Source organism: Ammospiza nelsoni, chromosome 5, assembly GCF_027579445.1.
Source record: "Ammospiza nelsoni isolate bAmmNel1 chromosome 5, bAmmNel1.pri, whole genome shotgun sequence".
In the NCBI taxonomy this organism is placed as follows: Eukaryota; Metazoa; Chordata; class Aves; order Passeriformes; family Passerellidae; genus Ammospiza; species Ammospiza nelsoni.
In genome coordinates, this window is record NC_080637.1 from 39,710,106 (window position 1) to 39,737,526 (window position 27,421).

General features: G+C 36.8%; 1 protein-coding gene across 14 annotated transcripts in view; it reads right to left on the reverse strand.

The window, feature by feature from the left end:
• Positions 1 to 27,421, reverse strand: part of PPFIA2 (PTPRF interacting protein alpha 2) — a 293,070-nt gene that overhangs the window by 163,789 nt on the left and 101,860 nt on the right. Inside the window, exon 1 of one of the 14 annotated variants that reach the window (XM_059471819.1) lies at positions 21,764 to 21,831. The exons of the other annotated variants lie outside the window; for them this stretch is intronic. The gene's annotated coding sequence lies outside the window, so the exon portion shown is untranslated. Of the gene's footprint in view, positions 1 to 21,763; positions 21,832 to 27,421 lie in introns of those variants that run through there. 14 annotated transcript variants of the gene reach the window in all.

Below are 27,421 nucleotides of genomic sequence, written 5' to 3' on the forward strand. Positions count from 1 at the left end.
ACATGATAGAAACTGTCCAGATGAGTGCACCATCACTGAGGAAGCTTAAGGTCAAGTAAATGTATTATTCATTCACTATTATGAGCTATATGCTCCTTCTAAATGTAAATTAGAATCTGTAATTATTTTCTACTTTTAAAGAGTATCATTCATAAAGCCAATTAAAGTGATGTGATTAAAATAATCAAAATTCCTGTACAGCATCCCAGAGGGCAGTCACAATGACATGATAAATTACACAAGTTTAGCAATTCAAGAATTTATATAGACTAGAAAGAGGCCATCAACTCCAGAGAGTGAAAGAGTGCAATTCTGTCAAAGAGAAAAATCAAAGCAACTTGTTTGCTGATTTTTTTGTGGGGGAGGCTTGGGAATACTAATGCTGGAATCACAGTCTGAGGGTAGGGAAGCCATCCGTAACTATGATCTTGTGGAAGACTCTCTCTCTCCCTGACCTGGAAAGCTACTTTAAACACCCAGCATAAGCAAATTCCTTCCCCACTATTGCACTGAAAGACTATCAGCATGAAGCATTGAGTGAATCCAACAAAAACTCCTTCACCACCAAAAGCAGAGAAGCTCAAAGCTGCCTGGTAGCAATAGAAATCAAACTTACATCAACTTGGCACCTCATTTTACCAGGTTTTACAATTAAAATTTCCCTTCTCAGCTCTAATGCCCTTGGCAAGACCCACGGTCAGACCATGCCCTCAGGAACTCAGGATAAACCCCTATTCTGACAATACTTTGTAAAACTGTTTTTTCCAGTAATAAATATATTATGATCTTGCAAGGTTCTCACTGTTATGCCATTGTCTCAGTAAATTCTTTTTTGCTTCTATTTAAACATAAATATTTTTAGACATAATTGGAAGTTTCTTCTTAACTTCTACTATCCCATGTGTCTACCTGGTGGGACAAATTAGATAGTTTTACTTTTTAGGAAATATTAATTTGAAAGAGGGTTACATGAAACAACCTATGAAATAATTTTCCCTTTTAAAATGGACTGGAGAAGAATATAGGAAAAGAGATCCAATGTAGTTCCTATCACCTCAGTACAAATAAACATTCTATTTTCTTCTCCCTGCTCCCCATCCTCTTCAACAGAGCCTGTTTTCAACACTTAGGTTATATGCTCCCACAGGTAAAGTTTTGAGAATTGCTCACAAATCCTGGTTTTGAGTTTAGGGAGTTGACAGTTCTCACTCTCCTAATAATTACAATGTTTATAGTCTTCCAGATGCCGCTTAGAAAAAGCATGAAAACACCACATAGGATTAAGTGCTTATAGGAAAGGTTCTCTTAAACCTCCAAAATTATAGGGTTACTCCTGAGAAGCTCTGCAATTCTGAGCTATATATTTTGTGTCATCTTACTGCTGCTAGAGTAGGCATAGGTGTAAACACAGCTCTTGCCACTGCATTACTGTGCACCCCTGGATCTCTTGGAAGAATGAAAAAGTGAATTACCAAAATTCTAGTGCAGCTTTTCATTTGATATACTGCCAACTCTGAGGAACCACATGACATTTTAGACATGCTCCTGAATTTGTGTTTCAGCTTCAGCTCAGGCTCACATGTCACCTCCAGACCAGCAGACAGACTTGCTGAGAGTAATACACCTGAAACTTTTCTTAGGTAACACTGGAAGGTCTACAAAGTGAAAAAACCTGTGTTATTTCTCAGCACCACTGTGATTCTTTACAAACATATTTGATCTAAATGTAGTCTGAAAAGACCATAGCTGTTTAAAAGCACAGGAACATGTTTGTGTGTGAATAGCAATTACTTTTCAAACAACAGGACTGAAAAAAGTGTGTATAAAATACATTGTTTAAGTGCTCAAAAGCAGTGAGAATGCTCTCTATAATCCCTTCTCTCCAATTCCTCCCCTTTTTACTTTGAGCAATAATGCCAAAAAAGCACCTGTTTTTCTCATTTTGAGGCAGAACACAGCCCTCTTATTTCATATCACAGGTACATTTCCCATCAAAAGGCATTTTGTTTCTCACAGGGCTCAAAATAAAACTCCAAAACCCAACCAAGACTCAAAAAAAAAACCCCAAAAACCCACAATTACACTGCATTAGATTGTCATTTGCTTTCTAGGCCCTTTGTAAAGCTCACACCAGCACACAGGTGGACCAGCTGGAGTCCTGGCAGAATATGCTTTTTTTCTTCATTTGGCATGATATCCAGCTGATAGAAGTGAAGCTCTAACATACATCAAGACACATAAAAAAGCACAGTCATAATCATTCTCCTAATAATCTCTAATTGTGGTGCACTGACAAAATGAAATTCCTTTCAGCAAAGAGCAGAGCCTACTGCTTTATAAATTAGGCACCATTGTCTGTTTCTGTGTTTTCCAACAGAAGTGCTTTATGAAGCCTGAAAACCACTCTCCCCTGTGTGAACTCTCTAACCCTGAAATTGCCTCATACATTTGCAACTTCCTTATCTGAGGAAAAGCACATCCATGTGTTCTGCAAAAATAAAGTGGAGCTCTAATTACTGCAACTGGTTGGTGCCACCCACAGCAGGGTGATGACCTGTGCTCTGGTCAGCTGTTCTAGGGGGCAGTTTTGGAGGCTGTGCCACAGGAGATTACAGGAGAAGGTGCCATTAAAGGGCACCCTTGGGTTTCCCCTGGGTGGGAGTCTGTACACCAACATGTGTCCCAGTAGTTCTAGGATCTCCGATGGTACTTAGCAAAATGCATTTCAGCATCTTAAAGTACAAGAAAAAATTTACAGTATATACTTTGCACTCTTTGAATAAAAAAAAGGCATATTATGGGTTGAGAATATTTGTAGTGCATAGGTAGGAGTAGATTATAATTTTTGAAGGCTTTTAAGTAACTTTAATAATGTAAAAGTAATCTTGTTATTATTGAGAATTTCTATTGGTCATTTTCACCTTAAAGTCTGAGTAAATTCTCACTGGCAGTTAAGTCAGTCCTGCAATAGTACAGAAGTAGTCACAGTAACTTCCATGTAAATATAGTACAAAAATAGCTAAATTGAGATTCCATAGTAACAATCTTTGTTAAAGCAGTCTGAGATTGGTTTTACTATATGAACACATAAGATTATCTTTTTAGATGCCTAGATAATTTAGGATTTCTTTTAAGTACCACTTAGTCCAATTATCTAATGGGTAACACCTCTGTATTATTTTTAATTAAGCAGTCATTCCACAGACATTAAGAAAAATGTTGTTTATCATATATAACATCTGCATTATATTTAGCACAATACATTCTGTGTAAATTCTATTCAAAAACCCCTAAAGATTTTTTCTGTCATTTTCTTCATCATATTACATAGCTTTTCCACACTGCATTGGTCTCCAATTACTCTGCTGAAGTACATTTGTCTGAAACATATGTCCAACCTTTTCAGCTGTGTGAGGGTTGTTCAGTACAATAATCTCAATCAGTTTAGTCAACAGTCCCCACTGATCTCTCAACATAAAAGGTTTAAGGACTTGGAGCTTAGGATCCTCCTCACTGTTGGCAGCAGAAGCTCATTCAAAGCATTCTTTTACTCTAGGTGAAACTAATCCCATCTCAGAAAGTAAACAAAGAATTTTGCATTTCATACGACTGAACAAACATGCACAGAACAATAACAGAATACCAAAGCAAACCCATAAATAACAGCCCCAGAGGGCTTCACTCAGATTTCAGCTGAATGCATAAGGACTCTCAAAATGCCAAACTGGCCTAGACCCACAAAAGCAGCATGACACAAAAACAGAGTGAGGTTTAAATGACCAGACACAGCTCTCTGGACACACAGGAAACAATACCCTGGCAGAAGGTGTGCTTACCCTCGTTAAGATTCTGGTAATAAAAGCACCACTTTTATTGGATAAACATGTGAGCAAAGCAACATTTATTCCCTCAGGGATCACACTGGCTGTAATTCATCTCACTTGTTGGACCTCCTTAACCTTGTTTCCTAAGCTCATGGTCCATCAGCCAACTTTGACCTTTATCTCCTGATATTTTTTCATGTGAATGCACAAGAGGTTGGGAGCTTTTGATACATCAAATAGCTTGCCCTGGGGGCTACAACATGGTTGGAGCAATACAATGCACTCTAGTGTTGTAACACCAGTGATAATCACCAAACAACAAAACAAAACAAAACAAAACAAAACAAAACAAAAAAACAAAAAAAACAAAAAAAAAAAAAAAGGGAAAAAAAAGAACCAAACCAAACCACCAAAGTATTTCTAGAAAAATCCAAACCAAACCAAAGGATTTCTAGACATCTAGTCAGGTTTTACAGTATTTTGTCACTGAAAGCTTTAAGCACTCACCCATACAGAGGAACACCATACCCCATCAGAAGGCTTCAGGCACATGCCCATGCAGACTGACAACACTTCAGAAGGCTGCAGACAGCCACCCTTCTTGTTCTTTAACCCAGCCTTTTATCCCCTCCTGTTGATGCAGTGCACCTGTGTGCCCTCTGCTCCCTTTGGTGGTTGCTCAGTGCCCCTGGGCACTCCAGGGCTCATTGCTGTCAATGCTGCTCACCTGCTTTCCACACCTCTAGCCCATCTACCCTAATTACCACAAACTGTGTGCCTACGTTCTTTGGGGTTTTTAAGCTTCTACAGTCGAAGGAGTACTGTGAGTTGGAAGAGTGTATTACACAGATTTCAGAGACCTTGCCCAGACATAAGGCTTCTGGTAGTAGCATTCACTATAACTGCCTTTTAAATGTCTGAAAAAGTCACTTTGTTGCATTTGAAAATAAATCAGAATAGATATCCTGACCTGAAGTACAAACGCCACCATAAACAAACAAACAAAGCAGAACAAGTGGCACTAATTCAGGGAAGTGACCTTACTGGATGCCAGGGATTGTGCCCCTTGGATTCCTATAGGTCTGCAAGCTTTTAGACACAGCTGTTAGCTCTTCTACTAAAAGGATAGGAACAAATTAAAAAAATCAAATACTAAGGTTCTAGTATGGGTGCACAAAAGGCACAAACCACATGCAGAAAGATGGGTCCAGTGGATTGCAAGGTGAAAGCTTCTGGTACTTTCTTTCCTGAAAAAGCCCCAAATGGCCCAAAAGCTGAAATATGCTACTTGTGAACAGATGAGCACAGGGACTTCAGCTAAGAATGACAACTTGATTCATCTTTTATCAGATACGGCAAGCACTTATGTACAGGCTACAGTGTTTTTTCTGAACCAGATTCAAGCCAAAGATATGCAGATGGGAAAAAAAGAAATGGGGAAAAATGAAAGTGCTTAGCTGAGTGATTAAAAATTACCCTGTATGATACAAAATACACAAACATTTTTCTAATGTAAATATCTATACTTTATTGGTCAATATTACAGTATATTGCTCACTCTTTCACATAGTATCACGCTAATATTTTAATTAAGTAACTTTTAAAGACATAAACTCGTGATGACTTCCAATAAAAATAATTTTACCACCATGTCAAGGGAAAAATAATGGAGGGAACCTAATTATTTTTTCATTCTACCAGTAACAAAAAAAGGTCAGAAATTCAGGTCAATAAAACAATTTACTAGTTAACTTTCATTAGATGATACAGTTAACTAAAATTTTTAATAAATTTTGATGCCTTCAAAAATAACTGACCTTTTATATCAAAATGCTGAAAACAATCTATGTATTTAACTTATACAGAACCATATTTCACATTGGGAAGTGAAATAAAGTATATGTCTAATGAAATATTTAGTTCAACTTATAACATATTTTATAGCTCCTTTTCAACTAGTTTTGCTCAGCCAGTCCTTGTTTTGTATGAGAAACAGTTTCATAATACACTTGATAACACTCTCTAAGATATCTACAGAGAAATAGAAATATTTCCCACAGCTGCAGAGAAAACATATCTATGAATTAGATCATACTAAAGTATGGGACTGTGTTGGTCTAAGCATTAGAAGGAGGGTAAATTCTTATGTTCCTTCTAGTCCTGTATTTTCCCACTTCCTCAAAAGATGACAATGAAAGTTGATCCATTCCTCATGGTTTAACTCACAGTCCTGGTGTTTGCCATGCATGGATTCAAGACAACTGAATCAAGGCACAATAAACCAACAATCAGAATTACAATGTGAAATTTTTAATTTTTAATCTGGTTATTTCTCATTGTCCATGGCAATTATGTTCCCGTTAGCCACTTAATATTAGACATGCTTTGCATTTAATTCCCATTGGCCTACAGTGGATTTTGAATTTAATTCTTGTGAAAGAAACACAATTAGATTTACTCATGTAGTTCTACCATTCCAAATAATCACACACCTTAATTATAACAAATTTGCAAGGTCTGATCACTGTGCACACAAGCCTGACACCCTTTGATCTACTTAGCTATTGGATTGTATGCATGCACATGACCATGATACTCTGAGACCTCTTTTTATATGCTGAAAACACAGTTCATCATATTTCAAAATCTGATCAATTAAACTTTTCATTTAGATTTTTTTTTTTAATGTGCTGTTGATCATAAGCTATAGAGACCAGTGACAGGACCTGAGGGAATGTCATGAAGCTGTGTCAGGGGAGGTTTAGGTGAGACATGAGGAAAAGATTTTTCACTCAGAGCATGGTTGAGCACTGGAAAATGCTCTCAGACACATGGTGTGACTCTTGGGGTGTCCTGTGCAGGGTCACGAGTCAGACTTCAATGATCCCAGTGAGTCCCTTCCAACTCAGGATATTCTATGTATGATTCTGTGATTATTTTTTAATCAGAGGATGCAGATATCTGAAAAAATCATCTCAATATAATCACACAAAGGAAAAAGTATTTGAATTTATCTTTTCCAGATTTTTAAAAAACTAATTATAGTCTAAAACATGTCAAAGAAATTTTGAAGATAGTAATTGTATCAGCAATCTGCTCCAACAGCTTTGGAAATAGGCTCATTATTGATATGCACAGGATCCAGTCCAGGTTTACCTCATTACAGTCAAATTTCCTCTCATCTTTGTTAACATGTTTTTCAATAACTATTAGGTATTACATACAAGGTATCACTCCATGATGCCAGACTATCCCACATCATTGTGTCTCACTGTTTCTCTGTATTTTGATGCCTTTACCATGTCTCAAATGTGCCTTAGAATTGTCTGTTCCCTAGATATTTGTCTCTTTTATTGCATTTCTAAAGCACAGGCTCTAGAGGCTACTGTGCTTTCCCCAGCATCTATTGATACTGAGAGCAATATGAAACATATCTTCAAGTCCATCCAGAGAATAAGAACATTTATTAGCTAAGTCTTTGTGAACTTCAGTCTGAAAACCAACTACAAAAATGTCTCCTCTTTCCACAAAGTTGGAAAGTCACTTTAAAAATAAGACTGCTGCAGTTCTTGTTCTGTACTGGGCTTTGCCAATCTGTCTCATGTCCCCTAAAAAGGCTTTATGGAGGAGCATTTTTTTCCAGTTTTCCTTCGAGTTTTTCTAAGAAGGAAAGGAAAATGCCTTGCCTCTTACTAAGAAGTCACAAATGAAATTAACATTCCTTGGCGATGTTTCCTAAGGAATTTGTCACAGCACAATATGGGTAAAGGCAGTCTCTTTTACTGAGACTAGTCTTGCATAAAACTTGAAAAGGAAAACAAGGCTATCAGTTTTAAATGTGACACAGAATGAGGACCACATTTTATGAAATGCTTTCACAGACTTTAAAGAATTGATGGGGTCCTTTAGACAGTCCTAATTACACTGGATTATTTATATCCCTGGCTTTACAGGCAGTCCATTAATAATAGCACTATGTTGTAACCACCCAAGTGCTACTTGAGTTTCAGAGGGAACACTGCTCTCACTGCTCTTTCTGAAGCAGCACAGCCCTGTCCTCAGCAACTCCCTCTCCCTTTCTCTCATGCTGATGAACATCTAGGTGCAGCAATGCTGCTAACTGCACCTCTGCTACTACTACACGGGGGGAAAAGGTCTCAGGAAGGCTAATAACAAGTAATTTGTAAATGAAAATAGTGACATTTAAAGCAGTAGAGAAAGTCATGTAGTGAATGTCCCTACTCCCTTCCCTTCACATTCTCAATCTAAACACATCAGAATATTAAAGGATAGGGAAAAGGGCATTTTAATCTCATTTTACTTCTGAAGAATGATGGAAAAGAAGGTCAAGTAAATTGGCTGAGTCTGTATGAGAAGTTTGTAACAGTTTTTAAGGATCACAGCTCAGTGGCTCAATTTAACTGACTCAAGAAGCCACTCTGTTTAAGAAAAACATGAACTTCAACCCTTTACCTCAGATATGTCTGACACAATCTCAAAAATACACAGCAATGAACTGTCTGACATCCCTCAATTTAGTATGTGTGCATATTATAACTGAGACTAGCAGCAGCAGCCAGAATCTTTGTGTCCTTTGTTGTGTTAGAGAGGAGACACACGACTCTTGATCTTAACAGTAAGTTTAGAGTCACCTCAAATAATAATTAGTGCCTGTTCCCAGTCCCAGCAAAATAGTGCCCAACTTTGAGGCCACCCTCCAGAAGTAGGAAATTATATTTTCTCAAACTATTGCAATAATGGCATTTTCTGGGGGTGAACAGTGGTATGGAAGAAGGAGTAAATGAGAAAAATTCAGGTTTTGGACAGACAACAAGACCTGCTCTTGCATGAGAAATTTGTATTTTCCAATTAGGCTGCTGAAGTGGAATAAAAAATCCAGAGTGGCTAAAAGCTCCAAAAAATGGCAGAAGTGCTGGGCAGATTATCCATGGGTAGCTGGATGTTTCCAAGGTAACACAGCTATCTTGTCTTGTAGGACATTCTTCACACAAAACAGTGTGAAAGGAAATCTCCACAGCCAGAGTTCAATGGGATGTCATGCACAGCTCTGTAATTTGTCCAGCGTGCAGAAGCCCTCTATTTCCTACTCCATGGAGCTTCCTTCCTGAAGGTCTTGCATATCAATCACAGTGCATCCAACAGAGGAGCACATGGCACTGCATACTTTCCTGAAATGTCTCCCCTGTTTTCTGCATGTCCCTCATTCAAACCATTGAACAATGCAGAAGAAGGGCAGAGAAGCTGCTGGTGACACAGACAGACCAGCCCATGCACATGAGAAAAGCACAAAAGTATCAGAGTTTGTCTATAGCAGGTATCTGCTTCTAGAAGGACTCTAGAGTAGGGAGGAAAAGATGGGAAAGAGCAGAACTGTGCATCTGATGTATATTGCTTTCTTCTGGAAAAGGTTGTATTGTTAAAATTTAGAAAAGAAATACAACCAAAATTGCATTGTGATCTAAATTAAGAAAATGGAAAAGTGATTGAAATGTGGGAATTCTTTTTTTTAAAAAAAACAACCTGCTTCTGTATTTCTTATCTAATAAAAGAAAATGCTTTCTACCTAGAGAAGGGCTTTAAATATGTAATAACTTCAGTTTATTCAAACTATAAGCTTTGCCTCAACAGTCTCACGGCCGCTTCCCTCTAATTTAGCTGTAACTTCAGTGCCTGGCAATAAAATGTCCTGTTAAGCATATGGTGCCACAATATTCCAAGTCTAAAAAATTCTAACATTTCCATGCCCTTTCATGCTGGGGTGGAAAAAGGTTCATTAAATAAGTGTAAAGATAATATCGTTTCCAAAATATCTGTGCTCAGGACAGCATGTAAGGAGTGTAGTGGGAAAAAGTGGTTAAGATGAACAAAGAAAGTTGGATGTGATCTCTATTGGTTTGTACTATTCCATCACCACAAACTTTATTGATAATAACATAGCAAATAGGTTTCGACCAAGAGCAACTGGAGCATTATTTTTTTTCCAAAAAGATTCAAAGTGCTCTCACAGATCAAAGTGCATATTTTTCTAATAGATTTTTTTACTTTTGAATTTCCTGTCTGATAATATGCAATGAATTAGAATTTTCAGGCCTAAATTAAAATACATGAGAGTGATCAAAAGTGAGATAAAAATCTTTACTTATTATTCTGGGCAGTTTTGTGGCATGCACTTTAGTATGTGAAAAACACGCTTGGAACAGTGCTAGCAAACTTCCCATTTAGATGTTGGAAAGCTTTTTACTGTTTAAATAAAACTGCCTGTTCACACAGTGTAGAATATAAAAGGCATCTACTGAAAAAAAATTTATGCAGTTTCATTTATCTATTCATGCTACATTTTAAAAAACTGGTCCTGTTCTTAAAGGCAGGCATATTAGGCCATGACTAAGACCTGAAGTCTGTGTGCAATTCCAACTGTATATTTAATACAAAGAAAAAAAGTTTCTGAACTCTACAGTTTAAGACATATGGTTTGAAAGCACACTAAAAAAAGGAAAATGTGGTATACAAACACAGCTTGTACAAGCTATTTGCAGACAGAGAGGGGAAAAATATTTGGTCTTTCTAGGTCATTAATCTAAAATACTTTCCATAAGTGCTGAAGGAAAGTGGACATAAGTTCTGAGAAGGAAAAAAAATAGCAAGAGAGATATTCAGCAACCTGAAAAATTTCATGGATTTCTTCTGTAGTCCTACATTGTTACTAATAGCATTAAAAAAGAGATTGAGACCTTAGACTTTTTTATTTTATTATTCAGGAGAGGTAAAAAAGCCCATAGCCTATAGTTTATAATTTTGGTTTGTATTTATGGCATACAAAACAACAAAACCCTCTCATTGTTTCTGGATCACAAATGCCCTCTAAGGAGAAGCAACATAACAGAACAAGTCCATTCTTAAGACAAGTTTCAAAGAAGGGGAAAAAATGGTAGTTGAAATCACTAGAAGATGTTTCTAATTCCTAAGAAAGGATGATAGAGATTTGCAACTTCTTCATCTTGCTGTGTGTACTGTTCTTTAGACAATATTATTTGTGGCAGTACATATGAGTTTTATTTTTTACTTCTTTTTCTGGACACAGATACCCTTTGGCAGAGTGAAACTGCAAGTCAGAAGAGGTAGATAAGAAAGTCAATAAATCACAGATCCATGCTGACCACTTTTTCTGCCTTTTTTTCTGACACTCTCCTGCATTTATTCTCCTTCTCCTAGAAAAAGAAATCTAGCTATTTTGCTTAGCAGTCATTCCAGCACTATTTAATTACCAGTAAGTTCCCAACAACACTGAAAATAAAGCACAGGTCATAGCAGCCTGTTCATTGTTGTGGCCTTGCTCCTTGGCAATAAACAGAAAGTTTATTATCCTTCCTATCTTCTGCAGCTCTTCAAGACCCACTGAAAGTCAGCTGAAATTTTTCCACCTAGAAAGACAGATATCAGATATTTAATCTGATACTAAAAAAAAAATGCATCATAGCAAGTACAAATAATAGGAGCAAATAAATTCTAATACTTCCAATTATGTGTTTAGTCCTAGAAGAATATTGGAAATAGAAGTTCTGCACAATTGTGGAGAAGTTAAAAAAAACACTATCTGTTTTTAATATCATACCTTTAGTACTGCTAATTTCCAAGAACTACAAACAGCAGGACAACAGAGATAATGTATTTGTGGACCTATGTAGCTAAGGTAAATGCTGGCCAAGGCACCTCATATACTTTATATTTTAGATACAATACTGCCATCAAATACCAGCATTTCTAAGACTGATAGAGTTAAACCTTAAAGCCTTATAATTTTAAATCAGAAAGATAGTGACACAAAAATATAACATTTTTCATAAAAAGCATGGTGATGCTTTGTAATTTAATGTGCATTTGACTAAGATAAAACAAAAAATAATTCAAGGGATACTAAATTTTGGAATATATATTGATATGATTTAATATGAAATTTTATATTCAAAATTTTTAGAAACATTTGTAAAGGATTTATCCTATACATTTCCACCAGTTTCCTATACAACAGTATTTTTTTGTGTAGTGTATCATTTACACAGTGGCAAAGCTTTGGGGGTTCACAGCCTTTAAAAACACTGACAATCTGTAAAATACATGTAAGCCTTTATCATTAGTACTTCCTTTAAGACATGGAAAGGTTGCTTCACCAGCTGTTTATTCTGAATACTTAAAATAGTTCTACCCTTACATTGTAAATGGTAAAACTCTCATTATTATTATTACCACAGCAAGACTTCAAATGGAAATGTCCTCTGTACCCCAGAAAGCTCAAGAATGTAAATTTTCAGGCTGTGAAGGAAGCTTAAATTTCATGAAGTATTTTACCCTTCTATCTCTTAAAAACCCAAGATTGTGCACAAAATTTAATCTTTTCTTAAAGCAGGCAGAAGCAAGAAAGGAGAGGGATATAAAGAGAACTATATGCCTTCTTGTCACTGCTCTGGACAAGGAAAGACAAGCAATAGTTTATATGAAGCAAGCTTTAATTTTTGTTTAATTAGCAAGTTGAGAATCATGGAGTTCCATCTGTTTTGCTAGGGGCTGCAATAAATATACTTCCTGGAGTTGTGGGTCTACAAACAAATTCACTCATTCTACTGCTCTACCCACCAAATGCCAAAGACTGTATTTTGACCTAGAAAAATCCCTGCACATCCTACTGTCTTATATGGGTCTCAGACAGTTTTTGCTTTAAGCAAGGGAAGTTTGGAGCCAGCTGATATTTGGAAAGATAAACCTCACACAAGCCCTTTGACAGTGAGTTGCATTTTCTGCCCTCTGTAAGTCATCCTTGGCTAACAGACTGTGGCACCTTCTGCATCAAAGAGTAAAGCAGGAGATCCTAAAGAATTCTAGTCCAAGCAGCTCATTTCAAAAACAGGACTTTTGAAATATCTGAGATATTCAGAAAAGGTTCAAAATTAGATTTCTAGGAGGGTTTTTTCTTATTAAAATATTAGTAGTCCAGTATAAACCCAGACTTTAAAAATCTGGGTTCAGTGTAGTTTTCTACTCTGTAACAGACATTGACCAGTTCTTCTCTTTCTGGACAGTAACTCTCTAACTTCTAGGAAAGAAGTCCTTGGATCCTGCAGTTACACACGCTTGGTTTCTTTGGAAAAAAACAGTCATTGTTTCTCAGACCTGGTGAAATATTTTCCAGACAGCTGCTTATCTAAATCCATTGCATTTGTTTGCTACGAACTGCCCAATCCACGGTCCTAGAACCAAACCATGAAAGAGTTTAAGAACCTAGAAGATCCATACCTATATTACCTCACTGTGCAGGTCATAGCATTTGTAAGCTGCTGTAGATCAGTACCATAACCATCACAGATGGTTTAATATAGTGAAAAAGCTTCAGTTAAGTGCTCTTTCTAGTTCCACTCGAGGGAAAGCTTACTTTTCAGACTCAGAGGACAAAAGGTAAGTAGCCCCTCAATCTGTTCTGCCTGATATATACTACTAGTTAAGTTGTATTTTTAATTGTATTATTTAATTGTAGTTTTATTCTATGGCTGCACTTGCAAAATTTAGCATCTGCTTCAGTATGGAATCAAACAGCATGGCAGAAGAGAGAATATTGGGATGGATTTTAACTTTCAGTATTGTAGGGTGAAATCTAGAACTATGGCTACAACAAAGCTTTAATAAGAGAGGTAATGTTCATTTTCCATAACTGAACTGCTCCTTATATATTGTTTGTTCAATATAGTGTTACATGAAATCTGCAGATCTTTCTCTCCTTATCACTTTAGAAAAGTGAAAAATTACATTGAATTTCAGAAATAATATGTCTAATTTTCATTCTTACAAACCTGAGCAAATTCCTTTAACAAAGCAGAAGTCTTTGAATTTCGTATCTCTCAAGACTAGAAAAAATGCACAAAAATTGAAGTTTTCCTGTAAAATGTCTTCTTCAAATTGACCCCTATAGCACTTCTTTTTATCAGAAAGGGGAAAATAAAGCAGTTACAGTGTTGGAGAATTTTGCTCAGAAATGGCTTAAAAGGCAGCTGTGAGGAGCAAATTCTCACAGCCTGTTTCTGTAAACAGCTAAGTTCTCGAGTCTGTCTTCAATAACATGGAGGCCTTGAGAACTTTCATAACAGGGTGAGAAAATAAATCTTGGATTCAATAACAAACCACAGGTATTGAAAACAAAAGGAGGGGTTAATGTGTAATCTGTGACCTATGGTGAGCTCGGGTTTGCAATATGCATGAGCCTAATTAACACGGTTATAAAAACCTGCATTTTGGATCAATAAGATGGAGTCGATGCTGATCAACAAGGATGGGTCGTCTCCCTTCACTTCAACATTACAGGACTGACAATTTTAATACATGGAGTTTTTCAAGCATACCATACCATTATTTATTAAGTCAAGACTGATCTCTTGACATGTAAACTTTGACATAATAATTTTGTTTTGCTCTCTCAATTATTGACAGATAGGATTACATCAAAGCTATTTTGAAAATTAAGGAGACATAAGTTTCCTTCAGCAATGTAAGTAAAGTAAACATATCGTAGAGACAGTACTCAAATTTGAAAGCAATTCTACTTCAAATATAAATGAACTGTATTTTTAGATGTATTTATTAATGGAAGGTGGATATAAAAGCCAAAACTACATCTGTTCTTCATTGGAAATGCCAGCCTCACTATGCTTATATGCACAACGTTCAATATAAAAATAAGTGAATGGTATTTCAATATAAAAGAGTAATTTTACCATGTCTATATCATACTCTCTAAAATAACATTATGCAAGAAGAGATAATACAACCACACATCAAAACTTGCTAAACAAAGTTTTCATAAAGAATAATCTATTCCTCCCTAAATTTTCCATATGTAAAAATACAAGCTAAGTTTAAAAACAAACCAAATAACTACTGCAAGTAAATCTGATTTGACCAAAAATCAGCACATAAAAAATGGAAGATAAACATCAGCTGCTCATATAATCTTTGAAACAGGTGCTTTTACAGTAGTTTGCATTGTTTAACAGTTCACAAAAAAATGGCTGGTGTATCTGTAAGCAAGTTTAGAAGTATGGGTAGAACTTCACGGTACAGATACAGAATATTAATTGAGCTGAAAGTTGCCCTGAAAGTGAAGGTAAAACATTTATATTGGAGGGATGAGTGCTCAGAGGACCCCAAAACACTGAAAAAAATAGGGAATCTATATTTCCTTTGATCTTTTATTCAAAATTATTTTTGAAAAGAGAAAAAAATAGAGCTGTACCTTCACTTAGCAGAAAATGTGTCTTAGCTGTGCTCACCATTTATAAAATTTATATTTTAACTCTCACACATCATGCACAAAGACATTTATACATAATAAATAAAATAATAATGTCAACAAGCCTGCTAGGTTTCTCATGGCCAGAAAAACTCACTGCTGAATTTTCTGAAGAATCTCAAACCTTAGTTTATGTAGAATCTTCAGAGCCATAATTAAACCCTGTCAGGAAGTAATATAACACTGTTATTTGGAAGAAATTAGGTGGAAGAAAATAATGGGTTTGACTCTCCATTCTTACACTGGTTTTGTGCACATGTGAGGTGAAAATCTTAGCTAACATGTCTGGTTTTCCCAAATATGCAGAACATATGGAATGAAAAAATTCTTATTATTTCTTCAGAAGATGATAATGATCCAGTCATACCATACTGTATGATACAGTCATACCGTAGCTGCTATCTGAATATATATTTTTGTCATGTTCTATGAGATTATGAAAGTACTGTAACTATATGAGAACTGTAAGTGGAATAACAGCAGACTAAATGGTGATAAAGCAGCTGGTACACAAAATGAGTGGGACTTAAATTTGAAAATATCCATATCCTTTTTTGTGTGTGAGAGAAATGTAATCCAATTTGTGATTTGGATCTCCTGATGCTGCAGCTGCCACAGGAAAGCTTCCAGCATATTCTTCAACCACACTACTCTGCAGTTTAGCTTCTCAAGATTGAAATGAATGCTAATTATCTTCTTCATAAAATCCCCTCTTTAATAAAAACAATTCCTTTCTCTAGGTTCTTCCTTTAACAAGACAGTGATCTTCAAAGAAGCTAACTTCAGCCCTTTGCCCAATTGCAGAGATCTAGGAGATTTGTTACATTTTTGTTTGGAGAAGAGGAAATTACCAGAAATTCTTTCATAGGTGTTGACTTGCCAAAAGCAAACACATTTGGTCTTGAATTATTGGTCAACATACCTCATTCCCTTGTTCTGGCTACCTCTGGGGAAAAAATAAACAGACTAGATGAGATTTTCCAGTGTTACAGATGCTTAATTGCACACTAATTCAAATTTCCTCTCAGTTGCTTAATTGCAGATTTAGACTTACATACAGAGGCATTCTTGCTTCTCTGGTGCAAGCTGTGACCCAAAATAAAAATCATGACAGTATCTCCTTGTGCATCTGGCTCTTGGATTTTCGCCTTACAGCTCTGAAATCCTTCTTCAATGATGGGTGGTCAGCTAATAGATTTTTTCTTGAAGCTGAAATCAAGTATTCAAAAGCAGACTTCTGAAATCTGGCATTCTCAGAATGAATCACAGAGAGGAAACATGCTAGCAAACCTCTCAGCTCCTACCATATGCTGACTTTCCCCAGCTTGTTTAAGGTCAGAGGTCTCCAAGAGGTAAAAGCCTTTAAGTGAAGTTTGCTTCACTTAGATAAATAAATGAGAATGATGAGAAAGAATTGCCTGGAAAGTCCATTTTCTTTTGGAGAAAACGAAGGTAAGCTCTCTCTCAGATAAGATTTCTATACAGCCTTACCCAGTGGTATTCTAAAAGCAGTAAAAATGCTGAGGAATAAAAAAAATCTATTTATAGAGCTCCCAACTAGTTAGATATCATGCAAAACAGATCCTGAAATATGCAAGGATTTCACATAAATCATATTCCTACCTACAGGAGTAGAGGTGTGATAAAAGACCAGCACACAAGGCTGGACTCCTTCCTGGACTCTATTTCAATGACATACCAAGTGCTTCAGCTGTAGTTCCACCCTGACATTAGAATTTAATTAGTTTATTATTTTACTCAGATGCCACAAAATAATCAGCCTTTGGCTGATTGTACGTGTGCAAAGCCAGACTAGATTGCCATACCCTCGAATTTGTCTGGAAAAGCACAAAATATTTTACGAATAGTGTCAGTAATTAAATAATACTCAACACCATATTTAAGCAGTCTGTGACAGCTAATGACAGCTGCATAGCTCTAAGAGCTCATGCATTCTCAGAGATATTTTTAAACTCTGGCTGCTGAAATCCCTCAAAATTACAAAAAAACCTTCCTATTCTTAAAAATTATTTCAGTGCTCCAAAGATATCTGATGCCCTGGCATTTATAACAGATTCCAAAGTGCCATTTTTTCATAGTCAAATATATGTATATGCACAAAAGCACATATTCAAATTCATGTATGTATACTTGATTTCTATATATTTACAGGGAAAAAAATAATCCAGTGAAAAAGTGACTGCATAGGTATTGTGAGAAAGATTTCTCAAGTGAATTTTTCAAATTTTTTGGGATGAAGCCTAATCAAGACATCTCAAAATAAATGTCAGGAAAATTTAATCTTCTACAGTATCATCTCACAAACATGCTGAAGTGATGGCCTATTTCATGTGGTTTACCATAAAGTACAAAATATGTATTATTTTTAAAAAGTCACAGCTCTCGAAGGCATAAATGGATTAATTTACCATTGACCTAGAAACTGCTCCAAAACACTTCGGTTTAAGTGTCACAACCTCATTATGGCACTTCATGAAAAAAAGCCCCAAACCAATCAAACAACTAAAATGCACAAGTCTTGCAGTGAAGGCAGAAAATATTTGAGAGCAGCAATGTTCTGTGCTACTGAGCCTAGTGACCACGCAAACTGAGCTACAGAGGCACCTGCAAGATCTTATCCAAAAGAGTATCTGACAGTTGATGGCATAACAACTTTACTGATTTCACTTAATTTGCGAATTTTTATTTATGAACTTAATAGATAGCAAATTTGCAATCAGACTTTCGTCCTGTGAAGATACATGGAAGCTTATACTAAAGGACCTGGAAATCAATAGTCTGTCATAGAGATGGGGGATTTTTAAATTTTTTTTTAGCATGAGGATTTTTATCAAGTAAAATAAAGTTTTAGTAAAATAAATTATTTTTCTACAGAAATGGACAGATAACTCATCCTTTTAATTTTTATTTTAAAAGTGATAAATAATACACTGCTTAAAATACACTAAGTTTAATATTGCTCTGCTAAATCCCTTCACAATTGTTCTAGAGACAGAGTCACAGACCATGCTGGAGTCATGATGATTTGATTTAGTAATTCTGATTGACTGAAAGAGTGCAAACTGCTTTCTCCAGAAGGTTGTCTGAAGAGATAAATTCTTGGTACAGCCCACTAAACATAAATGCAAACCGGATCAGCTGATGTTAGAGGCTGTAATGTACCTCAAATTTCCCTCTTTATAAAGGAAAGCAAAGAGCTGATGCAAATTGCAGCAAAAGATAGGCTATTGGGGGGAACATATATTTTCCCTTTTCCTCTATTTTTAGTAATAACAGGCAAAAAATCTTACAGATAAACATTGGATTTAAGTAGAAAGTGCCTATATGAAGAGGGAAGGGCACTTAAAACTAGATAATTCAATGAACTATACCACTGGCTGAATAAAAAGATTGCTATTTTACAAAGATTAGAGATGAAATTTGACATAAATACATGACTGATAGTTTTATGCCTCCAGAGGTTTAAGCTTCCCTCTAAAAATTGCCTTTGAATGATAAAAAAATTGTAAGTAATGGAAGGATGGTTGGTTTCAGAGATCTATTATAAATCTCCTCACAAGCCGCAAGTGAGAGAGGATGAAACTTCACCCAAATCTCAAACTTGCAGTGGAGCTGGACTGCTCAAAAGAGGGAATTCTACCATGTTCCCAGTCTCAGGAGATGAAAATACACACTACTGTCATCAGAAGTGCTGATGTGATTTATTTGAGACACAAATCTTGATGTTGACAGCTTTACTTCAAGCAACACGTGTGTATGTATATATAGTGTAAGTTACTAATTTAATTCTTTTGCTGAGCACAGTTTAGCAGATATTTTGCTTTAGGCTTCACTGTTCATCAGTGTTCACAGTGCTAGCCAATCTATCCAGGTTTCAGGCCAACAGGAGGCCACATTATATTTCCAAACCCTATGAGATACAGAATCACAGAATCAACTACATTGGAAAAGACCTCTGTGTGCTCTTGCCCTGTAGCTCCTGTCTGGGAGAAGAGACCGACCCCCACCTGGCCACAGCCTCCTTTCAGGGGATGCAGAGAGTGGCTGGGTCTCCCCTGAGCCTTTTCTCCAGGCTGAACATCCCCAGCTCCTGCAGCTGCTCCTCCCTGGGCTGGTGTTCCTCACCCTTCACCAGCCTCACTGCCCTTCTCTGGACTCGCTGCAGCATCTCAACATCCCTCCTGAAATGAGGAGTCCAGCCCTGGGCACGGCACTCGAGGTGCAGCCTCACATGCAGAGTACCAGGGACAGTCACTGCCCTGGTCCTGCTGGCCACACTGTTCCTGACACAGGCCAGGGTGCCGTGGCCACCTGGGCACGCTGCTGGCTGCTGCTCAGCTGCTGTTAATCAGCACCCCCAGGTCCCCTCCTGCCTGGGCGCTGTCCAGCCACCCTGTCCCCAGCCTGCAGTGCCACCTGGGATTGTTGTGGCCAAAGTACAGGACACGGCACTTGGTCTTGCTGAACCTCGAATCATTGGATTCATTCCATGGATCCAGCCTGTCTGGGGCTTCTGCAGAGCCCTCCTACCCTCCAGCAGATCAACACACACCCCCAGCTTGGTGTTGTCTGTGAATTTCCTAATGGCAGACTCAATTCTCATCAGTAAAGATACCAAACAGGGCTGTGCCCAAAGCTGCTCATGGGGGATGCCACCAGGCACCATCCAGCAGCTGGGTGCAGCACCATTCACCACCACTCGCTGGGCCCAGCCATCCAGCCAGCTCTGACCCCAGTAAAGGGTGCCCTGTCCAAGCCATGGGCTGCCAGCTTTTCCAGGAGTGTGCTGTGGGAGATGGTGTCAAAGGCTTTGCTGAAGTCCAGGTACACAACATCCACAGCCTTCCTCTCATCCACCAGATGGGCTACCTCATCATAAAAGGATATCAGGTTGGTCAGGCAGGACCTGACCCTCCTAAATCTATTCTGGCTGGGTCTGATCCCCTGGATGTTCCCTTGAGTGTGATCACACTCAAGATGATACATCAAAGCTGTCCACTGAGTTCATCTGGAACTCGTGTTCCCAACCACATGAAACAGAGGTTCAATTACTAACCTTAAATAATTTTCTGTGTCTATTACTAATATAAAAGTATGGTAAAGAAAAGCAGTTCCCATAACAACGCAACAGAAATATTTTTCTTTATCAAAACCATACATTAATATTTTTTATTTGCTCAGAAATGTCAGATGTTATTAATAATTTTCTCCACATATTATTTATTTTTATAATAGAGTCATAAGAAAACAATAAAACACACTGCAAATAAAATGCATGGAAGAGATTTATCTGAACCCACTGTATGACATTAGAGAGTGAACATAGTCTTTATCAATATAGTTGTATTGACAGAGGTTAGCTCAACATAGGGCAGCTTATCTTCCTGGATTCCTTCAAAGAAATATGCTTTCCTAGAACCTGACTTGGGACTGACAAATCTTGGCCCTTACTCTGAGGGCCAAGGTCCTGTTTATGAGGTCCTGCCATTCAACAAATCAAGCCTACATTAGTGTTTTGTTTCCTATGAGGCAATCTGAAGCAAAACCCCTGTTGTCTCAACTCACTTTGGTTTGCATTGTGATTTCAGAGTGCACTACATACTAATGGAGACATAAACACAAGAATCCAGAACAAGTACCTTCCCTTGCTCCTTGGTTAGGCTCAGAGCACCTGCATATCCCTACAGATACCCACACTCTCAATGCATTTCCAGAGCTACTGCCATCTCCTCGCTGCCCTTCTCAAAGCTTTGCTCGGTGCCAACAATGTTGAGGCTGGTGGTGTAGACAAAATCATTCCTCACACTGTGCCACCACGATGCATGCAGAATACTTAATCAAAAATATAAATACAAATTATTTTATACTTTGTTAGACCCATCAGTAGGAGTAACACATTTCACAGGAATAAGCACTCTTAGTCATGCAGAACTGTAAAATTCCTCTTAGTGTAAAAATAACACAGAACGCTTAAGTTTCCATGAATCATTAATTTTAATGCTTCCAGTGAAAATACTGAATCCATATTCTTCTCATTAGTTTACACCTTTGAGTGAATCACAGTTCAACTGAATTTTGCCAGCTGTCACTTTAAAGCAATCCTAGCCTCATAGTCCTCCCTAAATGTTCTGCTAAGTATAACTGTCAATTGAATATTGAACTACACAGGAATAGATGAGGCAAAATAAAATTTATTTACTAAAATCAGTAGTAAGAAATTTAGGATTAAAAATACTGTGATGTATACTAACACTACTGCATTCAAACTGAAAATACAACCTATAAATAAAGGTAAAATTATTACTTTAATGCTTCTATCACATTAATTTCCTACAAAAAGACATTTCTATAGGCATAGTTCCTCATAAGTTCCTCAGCAAAAAGTTTATTCACATCTCAAAGTATTTAAAACCATTAAAATCCCTTAAGCACTTAGTTTCTTGCCTTAAATCGTAGGATAGTTCAATATGCCAACTATTTTGTGTTTTCTGCCTTCATTCTGCTTTCTTTCCCTGCTTTAAAAGAGATTTAAGAAAAAGAAGAAATTTTCAGATAGATCACCCACCTTTCACCATCATCACCTGATACTGTTGATAGTGAGCAAATTATGAGTATCAGGCAGGCAACAGATCCTCTCACCCTACAAATTTCTAAACAATGCATAAAAAGACCTCGAGGACAAAGTGCATTATATAAAATAAAATTATTACAGTTCTAGGATGGTAGCGTCCCCTGCTTGGTCCAATGTGTAGCAAATCAAGAAGGCAGTGGCAGTAGGATCTAGATATGAGACAACTACTGGGAATTTATTTGAAATGTGCAATGAAATCAGCCAATTACTTACACTCTCCTCTCAGACAGGGATGGGGAAGTTTCATCAGTGCTGCATAGCAAGATTTGTAATATTCATCAGAGGGAAAACCTTGTCATTTCCAACAGATTGTCATCTCAATTTATACGATGATGAGAATATTCCTCCACAGAGAAATAAACAGTCTGTGCTCTCTCTGAACAGGGTATGCCTATATTGTTTTGGTCTTCCCTATAAAGAGTGCTTATTATCTGAAACTCTATACATCTTGTATTCAGTTGGACCAACCAATACCAAACCAACACACATTAATGTGTAATAATCCTTAGTATCCTTAATTGTCTGGAAAGCACCAGTACATTTTTTTATTTTCCATGCAAATTATGGTAAAATAATCCAACATTGAAAGCTTTTCTGAAATTGAGGCAGAAACATGGTTTTCTAGCTATGATTCAGAAACTGTACCACGATCCTATTTCTGGAATAGGAGGAAAGCACTCCCATTGCTATTCCTCCTACTGGTCCCCTGCTTTTATTGGTCACATCCACTCAGCTGCAAAAGAAATAGCAGCTCTGGTTTTGCTCCACTGCTTCTGGAAGAAAAAGAAAAGGTAGTTTCTGACTTTATCTCATTACATTGCAAACTAGAAGTGGCCACACTCTATACAACAGGAATTCCACATAGGAAAGTTGCATTGACTGCTCTGCTTGGTTACTGTTTAGTTTCAACAAATAAAATAATGGTATTATGTAGAAAAAATATGTTTTTATGAAAAGCAAAGGCTACATGAATATTTACTTGAGACAAAGAATTTAACCTCTATCTTTCTATTTTGTTGTTTCTCTGTATTTAAAGATCCTGTATTCTTCACCTACTCTAATTATTGTATTTTTTGAGCAAGGAACACACTTCACAAAGTCTCTACAACTGAAAAATACCACAGATAGTTCTGTGCTCAGTTACTTTTTAAATTGATTTGGGGTTTTTTTTGAAAGCATGTGTTATATGTGCTCACAGTTAGTTTTGGCTTGTGGCTTTTGGCAAGAAAAATTAGTTTTCCTGATTTCTACTACTGAAATCATGCTAATTAGGTTTATCTTAGAACCATAATGGTTCTCAGTTTTATCTTGTGTTTCTTCCTAGAGGAGGATGCAGATGTTACCTATAGATCAAAACAGCCCATTAATATTCAGTAAAGTCACCCTTCCCAGTTCACTGCATGCAGAGCAGATGCGTAAAAACTATCAGACCATTTTATTGACTGGCTGGAAAAACAAACTATGGAAAATATTGGGCCATGCACACTCCTGATTTTCAAGCAGGTGGAGGGGAAATGCTGGGGCAGCCCCACAGCCGGGGCAGCTCTCAGCCCAATTCCAGCTGAAACTCAGAAGCCAGCCAGAAAACAAGTACCTTTTCAGAGATAGTCTATGGAGCATTGGTGTGGATTGGGGTTAAAACACTGTCTTTATGAGCTCTGATGGCCACAAAATACAGTTCTCTGGCACAACAGAATTATGCAAAAAGAAAAAACCCGACTTGTGCAAACAAAATCATTTCTCTAGATACTCAACTCTAGGCCCATTAAATACTTCACAGTAACACATTTTTAATGTGTTTCAGCTGAACACTTAACAGTGTTCTTATTTTCCTGTCAGACTGAATAATTCTGTTCCACTTTTGGACTCCAACTGACATATTCTCACAAACTTAGTAAAATGATTAAACTTATTAATTGTCAATATAGCTGAACTGATTAACAAATGCACATTCTCCATTCTAGAAAGAATTCCACCAGATTAAAATTACTGTAGGTTTATTAGGCATAGCATGTTTTAATTTATAAAATTTTCAAATATTTATCCTTCAAAATTTTATAGCTGTGTACTGAGAATAATATTAATGTTTTCGATTACTGTCAGAATAACACTGCATTACCAGGTCTGCATTTGAGCAGAAAAGCTCTAGGTTTGTTCTCCCCAAACTTCCAATAAAAGTACATATCACAGAATAATAAAAGAAATAATAGTAAATAACACTAACCTTGAATGTGAGAACATTTGTCATTTATTTCTGAATAAAAGAGCCTGTAAGCGTATTTCTCACAATACTCCTCTGAAATCCTTAAATTCCAAAATGATATAAAACGCACTTGTACAGCTATAAATATTTCCAAGGTATTTGCAATGCAAATCACTTTATTATTGTCTCCTGCCTTTGCCACTGCCCAGATTATTTAAAGACTACACAGTAAAGCACTGGTCCAGCACTACTATTTTCTGCCACTGTTAACATGTCAGAAGTCTTTAAAAACCACTTCACTGTCAGCCTTTCTGCCACTGTTATTTATATTCTCTAAGACAGGATTCAAAGCTTTTGAAGGCCACAGCAACCTACATGATGTGCACCACAATGTCTGCCACACCCACCCAGCTGCTCTCCTGTTAAAGCTGGCCAGCCTTTCAGTGATGCTCACCATCCTTACTGCCACAAGCCACCACTTGGCTTGAACTTGCAGCTTTCACAAAGATCATGCCCCTAGAACTTCTACATGATGGTTCTGAAAAATGTGTACTGTGCCAGTGCCATAAATAAGAACAGAAGAATCTTTATTTAGACAAAACTACGGGAGGAATCTCATGCCTGGCAGAGGCTGCTGGAAGGAGCTGCCCACATGCTCAGCCAGCTGAAGCTCAAGGTAAGATCAGATTCCACAGCTCTCCCTGTATGGATGAGGTGACACAGGCCTGAAAGTATACACAATTTTTTGGCTCTCTTCTGAATGTGGCATATTTTCTACATGTGCACGTAAGTCTGCATAGAGTAGGAACAGAGTCACCCAATTTTACAAGAATTTTGTTGTGGTATGAATGGTGAGATACAAGGTGGCTAATAACACATCTCCATCACCTGGAATTTTTAATTTTTTTTTTCATAGCACTGGGTTATTTCTGCAAAGAAACCTAAAAGCTGTTTTCTTTGATACTAAATTGTATTGTACTGAAATATGTGAAGCAACAAAATAGTTGAAAAGTCATGGCCTACTAAACAAGTGTAGCATAGCATACCTACTAACTGTTTGCTAATAAATACAATAAGAATTCTAACAAGACACTTTCTCTTATAGAAGTGGCTTTTTGTTTCATTTACTATTTTCATATAAGATAAATGAAAGAAAATAGAATTAATGAAACAGCATAAAACAGAAGTTCTGGGTAGGTATATAGATAATTTAAATTACTAGCATAGATATTAACAGCATAACTAATGAGTATATCTAGAATTTCTTATAGAATCTGGGGTGTCTTCCACAGGGCTCAAAGCAAATTGGGTTCCAAAAAGTAACATTTTTACTTGCATTCTGTTAAATCACTGTCTTTTAGTAACTTTTAGTTGCTAAGAAGTAACAGCCTGCAGAAATCCTTACAGTGGTGATAGGTATGTTTTATGTATAGAAATGTTTCCCAGTTTCCCAGTAACCCACTTTCACACTTTTGATCAGCAATGCACTTTTACAGGACTTCATAGTATATTTACAATTTTATGTCCCATGAATATTTAAGGATTTCTCTGCAGGTTTTTTACAAGGTAATTTTATTTCTTTACTGACCTTCTGATAGTCAGATAACTTTAAAAATTGCTTTAATCTCCCCTGGTTTCAGAAAAGACCAGCCTTCACTTTGCTACTTCTTAGCAAAAAGGAACTCACTCTAGCTGTCCTAGGAGTGCATTTATAAAACCCACATCTCATCTGACTATAAAATAGCCTAGTATTGCTTCCAACGCTTTAAAAGTTTTTGGTTAACATTTATGGAAACTGTTATGACAAAGTGCTGATTTCAAAGCCAAAGATTCAGCTGGAACCATGACACCATGCACTGCAGCAGTCGGAGGATGCTTTTTCCTTCTCTACTGCACATGCCTGGTTCCTAAGAAGGAACCTACTGGCAACTCCTTTTACTTTCCATTTAGGTCTGTGCCTAGCTCTGGGCTTTGGATGCGTGCTTTGCTTAGTAACTGAAATCTGCAAGAGCTAGAAATACTGCTCATAGAAAAAGAGTCTTTTTGAATTTGAATTCTGTTGAAATCAACATCATGTACAATGTGAAGATACTTGGTATGTTCAGAAGTTGTGCATGTTAGTATTCACATGTGCTACTGTATACAAGCAATTTAAGAAAAGAAAAAAAAATACTGGATTTGACAAAGACCAACATAAAGTTAAGTTGCTTTCAAACTACCAAAGCAGTATTAAAAAACCTTCAGAAGCAAAATCTCAACTTTTAAAATTAAGTTCCTTTGTGCTATGTTTTCATAAATAAAGGAACAACCCTCAAGGCCCCAATAAATACAGATTGAATAAAAATATTTTTTCAGTGAATTAATGTTCCAAATTTCACAATCAATAATTAAGTTAAAACTATCTCCTTTCTAATCCAAAATTTTCCACCTGCATCATTACTAGACGCATAAACCCATTAAATACAGCAAAATACATGACCAAGCAAAGATCAAGGCAATGTTACTATTTTAATTTTGCTGTTTACAATGTTCATGAGAGATGCTCACTGTGAGACCCCTGGAAGCTAATTTATCCACCTCAAGTAGCAGAAAAACTATCTTTCTATTAAGCTTGAATGCAAAAATAAAGAAAATCACTGCTTTCTTTTATACAGCTGCAGAAGTCTGTCAAGGTTGGCACACAAAAATTGAGATGAAACACAGAGATATTGAAATACAAAGCATTAAATTTTGGTATTGCCCTGGTTATTATAAAGTTAAATCTTGTTCATAACAGCATTACAACTCCTTTGTTTTGTAAAATACATAACTTCTTTATATAAGCCCCTCTCATATATTTTTTTTTCTATTTTAATTGCTTTAACAAAATATAGTCTAAGGATCAAAGCTTAAGTTTCTTTGCCTTATAGCAGGTGGTTCAGGAAATACATTGAACCAAATCATGTTTTGAACATTTGCAGAGTTTCAGGACAAATTTCATGAGCAGAACCTATTCCTATGGTAGGAATATCATGGCTTCTAGATAGTCACAGATATTGATGTAATTAGGGACAGATGCTGGAGCATCAAGAACCTTCAGACAGTCTTTCAAACACTAACTCTGATTATTTCTAGCCCAAGTGCTTGGCTAGATGCAGACTGGCCTGTATGGGCCAGTCTGACTCCTTGGCCACCAGAATTCAACTTGGTCTTTTTTCCTGAGAACATCAGTGAAATGCTGATAATAAAGTTACAACTTGCACACCTGCTTTTTTTGCTTCTTTCAGTACCATTTTCATTGCTGAAAGAATTAATATTTTGTGTTATTGAATCAATGCACAATTAACTGTTTAATCATTACATCAATGTACAAGGAAATCAGTAGCTTAATCACTCATTGCTGTCCATCA